At 39.0% G+C, this 17,728-nt stretch overlaps 1 pseudogene; it reads left to right on the top strand.

Annotated features, from left to right (window-relative positions):
• Window positions 1-6,666: 6,666 nt before the first annotated feature.
• Window positions 6,667-8,751, top strand: LOC110929260 (annotated as a pseudogene).
• Window positions 8,752-17,728: the final 8,977 nt, after the last annotated feature.

The raw sequence follows: 17,728 nt of genomic DNA, 5'->3' as shown, positions 1-17,728 counted from the left end.
TACCATCTCATCAGATGTTTGACACGTGGTCAGTTTTTAGCCGTCAGATCATTATAACCGCTCACACACATCAGCATTCACATTTTTCCTTAATAAAACTCTGCCCTAACACCAAAACAGGGTTTTACTATCGAATTGAATTCCAAAAGTTCTTTTCTCATAACAGTTTCCCTCTCATAACTCCAAAAATCTTTTTCGATCTTCTTCATAAAAAATGACGAAACCAAAATTGAAAACAAAATCAAAACCATCATCTTCCTCCAAAACAGCAGAAGCCACTCAAATGGCCGCTGAAACACCGGAGATCCGCTACAAAGCTCCACACAATTATGTAGGTATACTCACAAAACCTACCGTTAACCACACCTTCGACTCCATCCTTGACATCCTTTCTGCATCAAAGTACAAAACTTTGATAACAGCAGACGCTCCTATTTACCTTGACACCCAGAGAGAGTTCTGGAAAAATGCCACCCTTGAAAAAGAAGGAGATATCATCGCTGCCATCAACTCCTCGATACAGGGTAAGAAGGTAAAAATCTCACCAAAATCCATCTCTGAAACCTTTAAACTCGATGATTTAAATGGAAAAACCTATTTTACAAAAGACGAGTTAGTAAAGGATTTCATGAATAAGGGCTATGCAGAACAACCAAACAGGGACACCCTACAAAAGGGTTACTTCCCTTCTGCACCCAGATTTTTATTCCACACACTGCTCATGTGTGTTTCAAATAAAACAACGTCCTTCAATGAGATACCAACAAAAATCCAATGCATGGGGTATGCAATTTTGAACAGTGAAAGCTATAACTACTCCCAGGAAATATTTGATGATTTGGTAAAGAACGTTGATAATAAGGCATTTCTGCTCTTTTCGAGGTTTCTAAGTTACTATTTTGAACAAAAATTTGTCGGGAAAGAGGCAGAAGTGCCCAAACAAGGTGTCTCATTCAAAATAAACTGTTTAACAATAGAAACTTTTTCAAGAATGATGGCACCAATAAAATTAAAAACAAAAGAGGCAGAGCAGATTCTAGAAACTGCCACTGACCCTCAAGAAACCACTGCTGAGCCCACTGCTCCAGGTGATCAGAGTAGCACACCCACTGCTCTGAAACCCACACCTGCCACCACCAAAAAGACCAAAAGAAAACCATCCAGAAAACCCACCAAACCCAAAACAAAGGCAACTCTGGAAGATGAGATCCTAGAGCAACTACCAGTGACAGCACAAAAGTCACCAGAAACCACTGCTGCTACTTCCTCACAGCAGCTGGTAGAAAGATCTCAACCCCAGCCTCAAACTCCTCTTGCATCCTCACAAAACGATCAAGTTGTAAGCACAGGGAAACCACAATATGAAGCTCTAGGTCCACTCGGATCTATCTTCCACAGTCCTGATCCCAAGGACATGTCTCTTTCAACACCCATACCCTCACCAATAATATTGCCACAATCAATAATACCCCTGTTGCATGCAGTTGATATGGCACAGACAAAAACCAGTTCCTCTCTATCACCCATTACTGAGAGTATACCTCCACAAGTGACTGGGTCTGATGCACTTACCTCTGCTATCCCGGCAACAGCTGAGGAGGTTATACCCCCTGAGTTACAAGTAACTCTTGGTGGTAGTTCAAGTGGAGCAGCAACTACAACTGATGGATCAACAGATTTTCAGTTGGACATTTGTTACATAACTAAGACTCCCTTGAAGGCAATTTCTTCCATGGCAACATCGGTAACCACCAGTGAGTTATCTTTAACTGCTGGTAGCACCAAAGGATTATCGAGTGCCGAAGAAAGAAGTCCCAGTACCAAGAAAAAGGGGCATCAATGGATGACTTTTGGGCTACAGCTCCTAAATCACACATTGATACAACCACCACTGGTGGGGATTCAGATGATCCTGTTAAATCAGGTGATGATTCAAGATACAACGAATTGATGGCCAGAGTTGAAAATCTAGAATCTTCTGTTGCCGAAATAAAAGATATGGTGCAGCAGCTGTTAGAAGCTTAAAAAGCCCAATCTTCTGCTCCTCCTGCTCAAGCACCTGCTCCACAAGCATTTGCTGCAAATGAGCTTTGGAATATCCTCCAACCATTGTTTGAACACCAGCAACAAATGGCTGCTAAACAGCACGCAAATCAAGTACAAATGCTGACCAACATGGTGGAGTCTCGGTTCAAAGACACTCAAGCAGACATCAAGGCTATAAAGACCAGCATACAACAGAATGCTCAAAGTGAGAAAGGTCCATCTACCATTTTCTTCATGGATACACCCCTGGCAGATAATGCCAAAAAGGGAGAGAAAATCAGGTTGAAAAAGAAAGGTATAGAAGATGGGATGCACATTGAACCTGAGAAACCCAAATCCTCAAAAACTTCAACAGCTGATACAACAGTAGTTACAAAAACTACTGTCAGTAGCCAAACAGCTGTTATCTCATCAACACACACACCTCCAACACACACCACTTCATCACACACCACCACAACTACTGTTCCACCACCACCACCTGTGTCTACAACACAAAAACCACCCCTACCATCACAAACAGCCAAACCATCATCACCCCCTGCTAAAAGGCATAAGACAACAGATGTTACAACATCTGTTGTAATGGCAACAGTGGTTGAAACACAAGTTGGTTCAACTACTGCTAGTCAACCACTGATCACCTCCCAAACAACTGCCACAATAACCCCTGCTCAAAAGCAGAAGACATCTGCTGACACATCAGCAGTTGTAATGACAGCAGCAGTTGAGACACCAGTTGTTTCAACAGTTGTTAGTCAACCATCCACCACAGCTCTATCCTTTCCTATATCTCAACCTAGGCTTTTTAGCAGAAAAAGAAAGCCTATTGCTGCTGATGAAGGGATACATGACCCAAACGCTGAAAAGTATCCACTAGAGCTTGATGCCATCAAAAATGAGATGAGGCAGTTTTATACAGAAACAGATCCTTCAAAAAGAAAATTCTCCTCACTCATTGGCTACATAGCTCCAGAAGATATAAATGATTATCTCAAGATAAAGGCAAGGCAAGCTAAAGTTAAAGCCAAGGTTGACAGTGAGAAAGAAAAGCTAAGCGAAGGAGGCATTGCTAATAGACTGGAGTTCTACCTTGAAAATGTTAAGCAGATGGAAGAATATGCACAAGAGCTAGACAAAGAAAAGGCTGATCAAAAGAAAGTGAGAGAACAACTTCTAGCCTTCATCATGAAAGAAAAGTTCTATTCTGCTGAAGAATCCCAGTTTAAAGAATGGCCTTTAGTAGCTTTGAAGCATGAGGCTGAAAGGATCCAAAGAATCAAAAATGATCCTTCAAAGAAGAAAACTGCTCCAAACTGGAGTAAGTACAAAAGACTCATTCCTGATCTCACTGCTGAATATAAAGGAAAGAAGAAGGAGTTAGTGGATGCTAAAGTAGATACTGCTGAAGCCATATCAAAATGGTCTAGGCAGCAAACTGATGAAGCCTATGAGAGGCTGAAGAAAAGGAAGAAGAGAGAACAAATGGTGAAAATGGAACAACAAATTGAAAACCTCAGAACAATGCTAAAATCAGCATACAAACCTATTCTTGTGTCAAATCAAGAAGAAGGTACACAGATGTCTGAAGAAGAGGTCAAGGAAAAAGAAGCAGAGTTCTTCAAAGACACCATCATGAAAATGGGTCTGAAAGAAGATAGCTCATCAAAGCTTCAAAGTCTTTTTGTGAAGGTATTAAACAACCCTGCATCCCCAAACACTGCAACAGGCATGATAGAAAATGAAAAACAAGAGCTTACTGGACAAGAAACTGCAGAAGACATAGCTGCAGCAAACAAAGTCATAGAAGAAGCTTTCAAAAGAATGTCTGAGAGTTTGCATGTGTTTTCAAGGCCATCATCCCTCAACTCATCAGCAAATAAATCTCTCCCAAGAAACCCATTGGATTCAAAAATACTAAAGTGGAAGTCTGATCAAAAGACCCACGTATTGACTTTGCTCAGATCCAATGGTGAGGTGAAGCATATATCAAGGAAAGAAGCACTAGGCCTTAGTGTTCGAGATTTGCAGGATCTCCTTGAGCTTTCACTGTGCAGGGATGTAGATGACCAGAGTGCCAAAGAATTTGAAGCTGAATTTAAGGAACAAGCTAGGGCACTCTTGATGAGTAATAAAGGTCCTGAATAAGGAATGGTTTTGGCATTATCTGTTCCAGGGGGAGATTGTTGGGATTGAACCCTAACAGAGGAACAGATAATGTAAAGCCAAAACCGGATCCCATCAGTGGACACTTAATAAGCAACAGTTTACTCTAATCTCTCCCCTTGATAGTGGTTATCTAACAGCTGATGGATGTTAAGTGCTGCTCAACTACAACAACTGATAAACCAAACTCTGATGATTATCTAACAACTGCTGAAGACAAACTCTGTTGCTCTATCTACTGCTGTATCCTAAGTACTGCTGAAGACTCAAGCACTGCCCTCTCAAAGACTGATCACCTTTGAAGAAAGCACTGAAGACTCAACATCTGTGCTAAGGCTACAACAGTGGAACGTGAAGCAGTAGTTTCCATATGTTTTGTACTTTAGTGATTATCAGATGTTACATAACAGTAGTTTGTATAGAACAGTATTTATAGTTTGTTAGGTCGTTAGATGTCACTATCATGGTGACGTCAGCTGAAGCATATCAGTAGTTTGGTTTGCCTATAAGTATGACAGTACTCTGTACTGTTACACTTGATCGTTTTGAGTGAGTTTTTCTCCTCAATTCATCCTTTCATCTTGTGCAACCAACTCTGGTGTATCAGGCTGAGGGGGAGTTTAGATTGTAAGCCTGCACTGTAATCTTTTGCTTTTATGTAAATCTTTTGACTCAATGAAAAGCAATTGTTTATCACTCTACACTTTCCTTTGTTTGTGTTTACAAAGTTTGCTACTCATTTCCGCTGCACTTATTCGTTTTATGCAAACAAACACAATCACAGACAGCCTTAGATCCTAACAAACAGCACAAACAACAGCAGTGGATTTTCGACATTTTCAAGCTTTGATTCAAACTCTTCAACTCCAAGTTCAAAATCATCACAAGGATCCATTTCATATTCGAATCAAAGTAATTAAAATTCTCAAGTGTTACACTTCAATATAGCTGTTAATATGCAAAATACTCAAGGATGGGAGATGTATTATGTAGCAATATAGATAATTAAAAAATATAATAGTTAAATAGGTTTTATCTCACAAACCCTATTAACTATTACTAATCATCTTCTGGGCCAAAGCCCAATACAATTATTACAAGCTCAAATGCGATACGAAGAAAAACAAAGTTTAATTAAATAAATAATTGAACTATAATTTATTTATAATCGGTATAAATAATAAATTTTGTTCCGTGATAAATATATATATATATATATATATATAATTATTCTAGATAATTATATATTTAGTTCCACTAATTGTTCATGATTACCAATTAACCAAGTTAAGTGGATTTGCTATTTTTTTACCCAAGGTGTAACTCTTACGGGTCATAGCTCGGTCAACAGTTTTGAGTTATAGAATCCATACTTATAAAAGCCAACAAATACCACCTAGGAATTTGAGCAATAAGAAAATACCCAATAACTACGTGTTGTGGAATTACTAAAAATAAATAAAGTAAAATAAAATAATGAAAAAGACATGATTGACTAAAGAGTGGACCCCATCTCTCAAGGGGTTTGGCGCCCGTTTATTGAATGGCGAGCTCGCCCTTAATACCCTCCATTGATGCCCCGGCATGGTATTTAACGCCCTCCATGCTTATTTGTCATACACAATAATGAAATAAAGCATACACAAGAAACTTAAGCACAAACTTTTTTTTGGTGAATCTAATTTTGCTATATTTTAGGCTATGGGGTATGAGAATGGTAGTTTGGGTCATGAATTGACACACGAGACATTATCTCGTGGAACACCACCCCTCCCTTTTCTCAATAGAGACCACGAGCCCCCTTTCTTGAATTTGATGAATGAGACAAAAAAAAATTAATAAAATAGAAAGTGGATGGTGGGTTGGGTCATGACCACACCATACAAGGTGGTAGATGAGGATGGTAGATGAGAGTAGACTGACGTGACGCTGACACGAAGGATGGTGGTGATGATTTGAGTCACCACATAAGGGAAAAATAGGTGGATTGTTTTTTATGTGCAAGTGTTGTGATTCTCTTGTAGTCTGTTTGTTTAGCTAGTTGCTTGCTAGCTCTGTTTGAATGAAATTCGCTGTTCGAAGAAAAAACATACAGGAAAAATAAATGACACGGTCACCTTTTAGTCTTTTAGAATAAAAATATGTGGTTTGAAATTGAAATCGACAACTAATAGTCCAATAATTCTATAGCTGGCCCAAAAAAGTTGTTGTGGTTAAGACCAAAGTTGATGCAAAACCATCAAAGCTTGCAACTTGTCAAGCATTTTTTTTTGGTTTTTTTTTCTTTGCAATCATGGAGTTCTCCCATACTCATATTATCACTTCATTTCTTCTTGTCTTCATCCCTTCTATAGCCTTCAATTAACTTTAATTTTACAAATATCGATCCATCATATCAGAATCAGGACATAGTTTCAGAAGGTAAAGGATCTTACATCTCCAACGATGGAATGAATCCAAGTGACCCCAAATGAGATTGGTTCTGATCGGACCCAAAAAGCTGGACGCGCGAAATACATTAGACCACTTCATCTTTGGAGCAACCGATCCGGAGAGCTAGCAAGCTTCTCTACCAATTTCACTTTTGTGATTGATTCAAACGGGGAGACAAACTACGGTGATGGTCTCACATTCTTTCTTGCTCAGAACAATTCTGACATAACTCCAGGTGGAGCCATGGGCCTTCCAGTCAATGCCACAACCCAAGTGGCGACTAGCCAATTTGTTGCTGTGGAGTTCGATACATATCCGAATAGTTGGGATCCAAAAGTCTGGGATCCAATAACCGGTAGCAATGCTTCCGTAGGTACTCATGTGGGTATCAACATTAGCTCTCTTACATCTGTAAGGTATCAGAAATGGTTAAGCAATGTAACTGGAGGGGGGGGGGGGGGTGTGTCAAGCTTGGATTATGTATGATTCGGTTTCTAAAAACCTTAGTGTTTCCTTCACTGCTTTTAGAAACAATACAGTTGTGCGTCAAGATGGACTAGTTTACACGGTTGATCCCAGAAGAGAGTTGCCCGAATTCGTTATATTCGGGTTTACAGCAGCAACTGGAGCTTCTTTCCAAAGAATAACGTTAAATCCTGGACTTTTGATAGTTCGGATTTACAGATTGATGATAATACTGCGAGACCACCAGACCCGGGGCTAGATCTAGTAAGCCCGGGGCCAGATCTAGTGAACCCGGGGCCAGATCCAGTGAACCCAGGGCCAGATCTAATGAAAGAGAAGAACCGCAAGCTGGGATTAATAGTTGGAATATCAGTTACTATTGGTTTTCTTTCAATGTTTGCATTTCTTTTGTGGAGGAAGAAGAAGAAGGCCAGGGAACATGAAGCAGAAGAAAGTTCCTTTGATGTTGAGATGGACAATGAATTTGAAATGGGCACCGGGCCTAAAAGATTTTACTACCATGAATTAGCTAAATCAACTGGTGATTTTGCGGAGAAAGAGAAACTTGGAGAAGGAGGGTTTGGTGGCGTCTACAAAGGTTTCTTGAAGGACTCGAGCACGTATATTGCAGTGAAAAGGGTGTCAAAGAGTTCAAAACAAGGGATGAAGGAGTATGCATCGGAGGTGAGGATCATTAGCCGATTGAGACATAGAAATTTGGTGCAACTCATTGGTTGGTGTCACCAGAAAGGCGAACTCTTGCTTGTTTACGAATATATGGAAAACGGAAGTTTAGATTTGCATCTTTACAAAGGGAAGAGCTTATTGACATGGGGAACAAGGTATAAAATTGTGCATGGTCTAGCGTCTGCTTTGTTGTATCTACATGAAGAATGGGAGCAATGTGTTTTGCATAGAGATATTAAATCAAGTAATGTGATGTTAGACTCAAATTTTAATGCGAAGCTTGGTGATTTCGGGCTAGCTAAGTTGGTAGATCATGAGAAAGGCTCGCAAACAACGATGTTGGCTGGAACCTTGGGTTATATGGCTCCTGAATGTGTAGTCACTGGCAGAGCAAGCAAGGAATCAGATGTTTTTAGCTTCGGAGTTGTTGCACTGGAAATTGCTTGTGGGCGAAAACCCATTGAGTACAAGGCTCAAGAAAAGAAAATACGGTTGTTAGAGTGGGTTTGGGAGCTCTACGGAACTGGCACTCTTTTAGAAGCAATTGATCCGAGTCTAGGGTCAAACTTTAGGGAAGAAGAAATAAAGCGTTTAATGATTGTTGGGTTATGGTGCGTGCACCCTGACTCTGAATGTCGTCCGTCCATGAGACAAGCCATTAATGTACTGAACTTTGAAGCTTCCCTACCTTTACTACCCACAACAATGCCTGTGGCATCGTATTTGACACCTCGGATGTCCCCAGCATTTGATGCCTCCTCCATGGTCCAATACCAGTCTTCAAGTAGCACCTCTAACACTGAATCATCAAAGCAAACATCATCGTCCATGATTTCTTCTTCTTCTTCTTCCCAATCTGTGTCATTGTTACATTCAATGTAGTGAAATGTCTCAATTGTTGTAAAAGGCCAGATAAAAAAAAAATTATTGACAAGTTCATCCATTTCAACACAAGTTTCAGAAATAGTTCACGGAGCTTTTGTGTTGCTAATATAACCTAAATCAATCGAACTGAGTCAAGAAACTTTCCTTATTTTTATGCAAAAAGTGCAACTATGCATACAAGTAAAAAAAAAACAGAGAGAAGAGAACGAAATAAAAACCTCTACAAAACTAAAATTACAGAACGCATTGTCAACTATACGAAGGATAAAATATTCTGCCTAATGCATTTAATTTCGTGCTATCGTTTTTAACACCATAGTATTCTATGGACAAAAATCATATAATCATGGATCCTTGTCAAGAATGCCTTGCACAATGCAAAGATTCACGCCCAGATATGCATTGAGGACCAAAAGGAGTGGTTATTCAAGCTCGATTTAAGATATTTCCAGGAACTGAATAGTAAATAGTCCGGATTGTATGTGATTCGAGGAGTAACCCCATATAATTTGGTCGAGATAAAAATTTTATTGAAATATTGTGTGTAATGGGTAGTTGATGAGGTGGAATTTAAAGAAGGTAAGGATATTTGTAAGGTAGGAGATAAAATAGGGGTTTTTAAGGATTTGTAAGGATTTTATGTGGCAGATAATGTGGCAGCTAAAGGCGCCCAAGGACGCCTTTAGCATTGGAGATAGTCTAACATTCCTAGTAACTAGACACCATTTGAAGTCAGCCATATACTGCATCCGCAACCTAAAACATGTAGGAACCTTTGTCTATAAATAAAATAAAACAATTTTTTTGAATGATTACAATACAAAAATTAAAGAAAGCATTAAATTGCTAAACTGTTAGAATTGAAATAAATCAAAATACAAGAACAAAGATGAAGCGGAAAAGATTCGTGGCTAAGGGTTGCGTTTAACACAGGGCCCTTCAAACAAATTCGGAGTCTCGGGGACCCGAAGAATACCTTGAAAAAAGAAAAAAGAAGATCATAAATTTGTAGAGACTTTGTTGCATTACCTGTTGGTGTTTTCTGCAATTGATGTGATGTTGTATTTATATAGCATATTAGGTAAAAGAGAAAAAAAGAATTAAATGAGAGAATTAAATTGTATTAAACGTCTTCAATCCAATTTAATTTCTCATTTAATTCTCAGTCAAAGCCGTTGACTCGTCTGTTTCAAATGTTGAAGTGAAACTATTCTGTCATTAATTAAAGTCTGGGAAGCTTCTGTCACGCGCGCACAGGACATAAAAGCTCATGCGCATGTGCCATTTGGCTCACTTTCGTGCGCTATCGTACAGGTCTGCGCGCGTACACCATTTTGGCTTACTTTCATATATGCGATCCTATAGGTCTACGCCACTCATGCGCACGCCGCGTCACCAGTGAGCCTATACGATCACACCACACAGTCACGTCGTATTGGCTCACTTTGGTGTGCCACGCGCGCGCTGACCAGGATACTCCCTGTCCATGCGCCATACCTGTGCGCTACCCGCCATTGTCATGACTCATGTACTCGTGTGCCACGTTATCTGCCACCTGGTCCTTGCATCCTCTATGTTGAGCCACGCTCACGGTAAAAAATATAAAGGCGGCTCTCAAGCGGCTCGCGGCGTCATCAAAGCGCCACATTGCGCCCATCACCCCTGCTAGGCGCGCGCGTGTGCATGTGCGAGTTAGGGTGCTCCACGCCGTTCACGAGTACACTAGTGTGTGCTTCCATGGAACAATAAGGAAGGAGTGTTTCCACTTAAATACCACTTTAAGTTTCATCTCTACTCCTATGTGGGACAAGGTGCCCCTTTCCCATTATTTCAGTATTCAATGTTTGAAACACCAAACTTTGAGCATCAATATCTCATTCATCTTAGCTCCGTTTTGGACACCTTTTGTTGCGAAGCTCTTCCAACATAGAACACAAACCTACAAATAAATATATAAAATCCCCTCAGTTTCTTATATTTATTTCTAGTCCAAAATTAGAAAATTTGCATTTCTTATATTTGTGAAAATTGTTATTTTCACAAATTTTCCAACAATCCCCCACATGAATATGGAAATCGATCTTTACTTACAAGTTTCAACGATACAATTCGACAGTTGAATATTGCAAGATAGGTAGGTTGTTACCTTTGAACCTTCTTTTGTGAAGCATGCTTAGCTTACTAGCGGTTTGTAGACGCGATGTCCTTGAACATACCCCCATTTGTGTAAACGATAATACACTTCACACAATACTCTCCCTAGTCTGGCCAACCCCTCATTGTCGTGTCCTATTATGGTCCTGGAACACTATCCTGGTTCTGCGAGAGCTCTAGGATTGTGCACCCTACTAAGTCATTCGAAGCGACCCTACTTCTCTCTCACATAGGTGATTCCCATAAATCATTAAAAGCATCATGGTTATTTGATTTCATAAAATCTCTAACCTTAATATGCTTAACCTCACTTCATTGTCACTGATTGGAATAGACTATAAAGTATATAACTCCCTTTTATTTGGTTTGGGGTACTCCCCCACAGTGACTCCGTTTTGTTAATATGATTATGTAGTCCTATTGAACATAGATCTTGGGATTTCCAGTCAACTAAGTTAGGTTTCCGTCATATTCCCATTTGTTTCCACGAGCTTCAGTCCTATTCCTCTTGACGACAAGTGAACTAACTCTTTGCTTAAGCCTTTTGTTAATGGGTCTGCAATGTTATCTTGTGATCTCACATAATCCATTGTGATTACACCCATTGAGAGTAGTTTTCGTACCATGTGGTGTCTATATCTAATGTGCCTTGATCTACCACTGTACATCGAGTTTTGATCTCTACCAAACGCTGATTGGCTATCACAATGTATACATATGGCTGGCAAAGGCTTTGTCCATCTTGGAATATATTCCACGAATTGACGTAGCCATTTCGCCTCTGCTCCTAACTTATCCAAGGCTATAAATTTAGATTCCATGGTGGATCTTGCTATAACAGTTTTCTTAGATGATTTCCAAGCAATAGCCGCTCCTCCAAGTGTAAACACGTAACCACTTGTTGATTTTGAATCTTTTATATCCGATATGCAGTTTGCATCAGTGTATCCTTCAATCACTGCTGGTTGTCCAGAATAATGCAACCCATAATCTCTTGTGTATGTTATGTATTTAAGCATCCTGGTTATATTTTTCCAATGTTCATGACTTGGATTGCTAGTATTTCTACTTACCCTACTTACCGGGTATGCTAAATCGAGTCTAGTACATGTCACTAGATACATTAGACTGCCAATAACTCTTGAGTACTCTAATTGAGCAACTCCCTCTCCTCTATTTTTCATTAGATGTTGGGAGGTATCAACTAGAGTTCGAGCTATACTCGTATTTACTGAATTGAATTTTTTAAGAATCTTATCCACATAATGAGATTGACTTAACAGAAGACCATCTCAGGTTCTAATGATTTTTACTCCAAGAATCACATCCACTAAACTATGTCTTTCATGTCAAATCTCATTTTCAACATGCTTTAAGTAGCTTTGATCATTTTATCGGTGTTGACTATCCTTGAGTAAAGTTGAGATGAGTAGTCTTCCACCAGCTCCTCCATGGGCGTTTTTAGCTTTTGAAAATCCTATTATGGCACTCCTTCCAGATAAACCACATCGTAGTGTAAAGAACTGCAATAATAAGCTTTACTTTATCCTTCGAGTCTCTATTATGCTCCAATAACCCAAAAAGATCCTTGACATTGTTAGTCGTGTACCATTTAAAGCCACTCCACCATGACACCAGGTTCCATAATTCCATAACAAAGCGACGCTGAACAAAAACATGATCAACGGACTCATCTTCTAATCTACAGAACAACATCGACTGTCCTTAATTGCAATACCCCTTCTGACCAAGTTGACGCCCACCGGGATCCGATTTAGAAGCAGTCTCCAGCTAAAAGAAACGACCTTAGACGGAACCCAATTTAGCCACCTAAAGTGTTTCGTATGCGACACGAAATTCTAAGATGAGAGAAGGAGGTGGCACACCACACTAACCGAGAACGAAGCATCACCATCCGGCCCCCATGCCCATGAGTCTTCACCGATAACAAACTCATAACATGTAAGCATCTCTATAAGTCATCTAGTTCCGCACTTGCAGCAGCATTTAAGTTTTTTCTAGTCCGGCTACATTTGAAGGCACTAATCCCACCTTTAGCAGTACCCAACCTATCAGAAATGCGGAAGTTTTTAAAGGACTCAAGATAGTAAGGGTTTGGGTTGAGGTCTTTCAACAGAGCCTTCCCGAACCAGCCATCTAACCAGAAAAGAGTCTTCTCCCCGGTCCCCACCTTTTTATGAAATAGATTCTCGGCCGAAAAACCAAAGCTCATAAACTCCTTATCAATCTTGGCGATTTTAAGCCACGTACCGATTAAGAATTATTCGCCATTCAATCCAGATAAAGGATTTTAATGTTGTGAATGGCGTAAGTACTTTTTGTGACAATCCTCACAAATCCAGGTATCCGTACAAATTAATTAATATTTAATTGGTGCTTAATTACTGTGCTTGATTACAATTATGAATAAACTGCTTTCTATTTTGTGATACATACATACTCATGCATCATACTTTATTACTGTCACTCCATTTATTATACACAAACAATAGTGACAAACTTGATGCACAAAAGCACAGTTAGCACAGTGAGCGGATAACCCAGTAAACACGCTGACATTGCCACCACTAAACAAACATTGTTTCTAAGGCCAGTATGAGCCAGGAATGGATCACTACACTAGTAGGGAGTGTAGGGAGGTGAGGACCATAGAATTGTGTCACTAGGTGATAGTTATAGTGCCCGGAAGTGCCTAAAACACACTTTAAATACAAAATTCTGCACTATATACAAAAATTCAGCATTTAACAATACTAGTAAAATGCAAAAACTTGGTGAAATAGTCCTAAACACTTTTTAAAGTGTTGGGAATTTATTGTATCACTATAAACAATATAAAAGACACTTTAAAGCGTTATTTAGCACTTTAACGGATCAACATCCAACCGAACAACCGGACTTTACCCGGAACATAAAAATATTGCCAAACACATTGTTTCTATTTTTTTGAACTAGTTAGGGTCCCCGAATACCTTAACACACCTTATATTATACTAAACGCTTAATATACTAACTAAAACCATTAGATCCTAACTAACCAAGTAACTATATCATCACCACCCAACCCCCCTACCCCCCCCCCCATTTCGACGGTCCCAAGGGTGGGACACACCCTTGTTTCTTTTGATTATTATATTAATGTTGTTGTTGGTTAATTAGACATAAGACATGTTGGACAATATGAGAATTGGATTATAAATTTACATGAGAGTCTTGCATTTCATTTCATCAAAACCCAACAAACAACAAAACTCTCTCCTCCTACCACCACCTCACGGCCGCCACCACCTCACCATACTACCACCACCTTCAAGATTTGTTCAACCATTTCTCATACACTCAAAGGTGCAAGGAGTCCTACAAACAAGCCCGATGCACTCGGAAGTTCAAGAACCACTCTCGTTTCCTTTTATCCACCACTTTTACGCCTTGTTTCTTCCCTAGCCTTGTGCTAGTAGTAAGTGTTGTAAAACATCATCTTGCTCTTGATTTTAGTGGTTAATAGATGGTTGAATGATGAAAAGTTAAGAAACATTAATGAACATAATTTAAAGTCTTGAACATAAGTGTTAAAGGGTGGATAAAGTGAAGATATGTGTATAAATCATATAGATCTTGTGTAGTTATGATTATTTGATGTTGTTTGTTAGTAGAAGCAAGATGGATCATCATCTAGACATACTAGTTCATGTTTAAGAACATAAACTAGTAGGATGTAAAAGTTAAAATCATGAAATACGATGAATCCATCCATACATAAACCTTGAACTTGAAAAAATGTAATTTTTCTTGAAAAATAAGCTTACAAACTTGTAGATCTAAAGATCTACAAGTGGTTTTTCGGAAGAACCAAGCGGAAAATACTAGTTTTGTAAAAACCCGGATCTTGTATGAACTAAATACATTTTTGGTGACTAAACAAGTGTTTAAACACTTGTGTAACAAGGAAATTTCATAAAAGAAATATTTTTGTGAATCTTGACTAGAAGTTGTGAAACTTCAAATTCTTTAAAAATAAAGTTTTCAAGAAACTAATCATGTTTTTAAAGGTAACAAGACCTCCTAAATGTGCTAGTGATTTACTACATATTTTTACAAAACTTTCAAGTTCATGAGTTTAAGATTTAGGCTTATTTTGTCAAGATTAGTGATTAAATATTGTTGATTGATGATTGTTGATTGATTTTTCAAAAGAAAATGATATGCTAAAAGCATAGACACCTCCATTTACAGAGGAAACTCTGGCGAAAATTTTCAAGAAATATAACACTTAGAAATAATTTTTCTAAAAAACGTTTACAAATATATTTTAACTTGGTTTTCAAAATAAACTTCGCCACGATGTTTTTATTACAAAATACCAAGTACCGGAGGTGGATTTCCGCAAATAAAACATGTTAAATATATATTTAGAATATATTTTATAATAAAACGCTTGTGTAATTATATGACTTGAAAACACCGTGAAATTACGACTCCAAAATAATATCAACCCTTTCATAAAATAAATATTTAAGTTATACAAGTATTGTTAATACAACGCGAACCTTAAAACATAACTTATGTATTTTTCAGAAAATACTCCTATTTGTACATTTTTGTGAAAATATTATTTTGAAAAAACTTATGAAATAAAATATAATATATTTGGGAAAAATATATATATTTTGGAATTAAAACATTTTAGACAAAGTGATTAAAATATATTTTTCAAATGAGACTTAAAAATATATTTTCGAAATTATAAAACACGTATGTATTATTACCCCCATCCTTGGGAAGGAATATACTTATAAAATAATTAAGAAGTGTAAATACGAAATAGTTGTCTAACTATTTCCCAAAAACGTAAAACCTTAAGCCAAGGCACGGCCGTCCGTCAAATACTGTTTTCAGTTTTACAACTTCAGGGGTGAAATACATGTTACAATTATTTAGAACAGTTTTATACATGGTATGGTTAGCTTAAGGAGGGTTGGGACGTTCAGATCATGTGAGTGGTGGGTACAACGCTTAAAGCCATTAATCCTCGTTGTTAGGACCGAGGGACATAAGAGTGATAGATCTATTTGGGTGTAGCGAGCCCACACCCGTGAGGTCAGGGTGACCCATAGAGGTGACTGTGTCTTATAGCCGAGGCCCAGTACAAATTTGCTAGGTTTGAGTTTTCCTGCATCACTTCACACATACAAGTGGCTTTGCAACCCAGTGGTGACTCTTTTCCTTAATTGCTACATACCAGAAACATTTTTACATTGGGACGTACTTTAACGATTTATTAACATACTCACTTTTACATGAGCTCGCTCAACTTTTGTTGATTTTTCAAACCACATGTATTTCAGGAAATTAAGGGATCTAGTAAGGTATGCTGTGTCGTCAAGCTGCATAGGAGAAATGATGTCATCCGAGTTTAGGGATTGTGACTTTTGCCTGGACGAGTCACAAGTCTTAAACGATGTTTTTAATTCAGGTCTTATGGTTGTGTCATAAGAACAATATTTTATTATGCCATGTAGTAATTCGTTGCATGTGTCGACTTTTGAAAACAATGTTGTCGTATTTTACTTTTTAAACTTGAATTAATGGATGAACATCATGGTTTTATTTTCATATAGCATTGTTGTGATTGTGCTATGGTATTAAGAAGTCACACCAAATAAACCCACGCTTCCGCAAAGCCAGGGTGTGACAGCTTGGTATCAGAGCATCGATCATAGTGAACTAGGATTCCTTCTCGAGTCTAGACTATGATCACTAGGGCTCTCACGAAAATATTTTTACATTGAATACACTAGAACGTCAAGGTCCAGAGTACAAAACGTTTTTACAAATAAAAAGGTACAATAACTTTTTTTTTTCAAAAATTTGTGGTTCAGTCTTAGAGACTGAGGGTGTTTAGCCTTAGAGGCTGGAAGTTTCAGTCTTAGAGGCTGAGGGAGATTGGTCTTAGAGGCCAGGGAGTTAGTCTGAGAGACTAGGAGATTCAGTCTGAGAGGCTGGGAGGGTAGTCTAGTGAGACTAGGAGAATTACTTGTTTGCTTATTGGTGACTAACATGTTTATTTGATTATATGTTGATTATTTATGCATATGTGTGGTTGTGTTACAGACATTATGCCATCATCCTCAGACACGGGAGTTTCAGACACCTTAGATCCTATGGCGATCGTATCCGATGACGAAGTTTCGTCAGAGCGAGAGGTCTACACCACCGACACCACCAGTACCGATGATGACGATTTCCAGCCCTTTGCGCTGCTTGACGTCGGAGCTGAGCCTGCTGATGGCCTTCCCGCCGGAGATTTACCACTTGCGGTAATCCCTGCTCCTATACCACTTGCTGCTTATCCAGTCGTAGACATGCCCCTCGATGTTGTCTCTGACGATGACATCGATCTGTTTGAGGAGGACCCACCTAAGGCTGACCATGAGGGCGGGGCCCCTGTTGTTGCTGATGTCATTCTACCCATCACTGATGCTCCTGCAGAGGAGGCTCCTGTTGATTCACCTGTCCCAGATTCATTTGAGTCTGTGGCGTCTGCATCTTTGCACACTCAGGGAGTGCAGTATCACTCTCATGACGCCGACCCAGACATGGCGTTATCAGCTGTACCTACTCCCGCACACGACTTTGAGTTTGATCACAAGGTTGACGATGATTTTGATCCTGTCTTTCCCCCGGTTTTGATCCTGACCAGGATATCGAGTTCATTCACTTAGACCAGCTCCTAGAGGAGCCTGTAGCCCCTATCAATCCTTTGTTTGATGATCCAGCTGATTTTGATATGGATTTTGTTGACCCAGAGCCTGTCGTGGCCCCCGAGCCTGTACCTGCTCCTGAACCTGCATTAGAGCATGACCCTGTTCAT

The sequence above is a fragment of the Helianthus annuus genome, chromosome 3 (assembly GCF_002127325.2).
Source record: "Helianthus annuus cultivar XRQ/B chromosome 3, HanXRQr2.0-SUNRISE, whole genome shotgun sequence".
NCBI lineage: Eukaryota > Viridiplantae > Streptophyta > Magnoliopsida > Asterales > Asteraceae > Helianthus > Helianthus annuus.
This window is presented reverse-complemented; position numbering and strand designations above follow the sequence as displayed.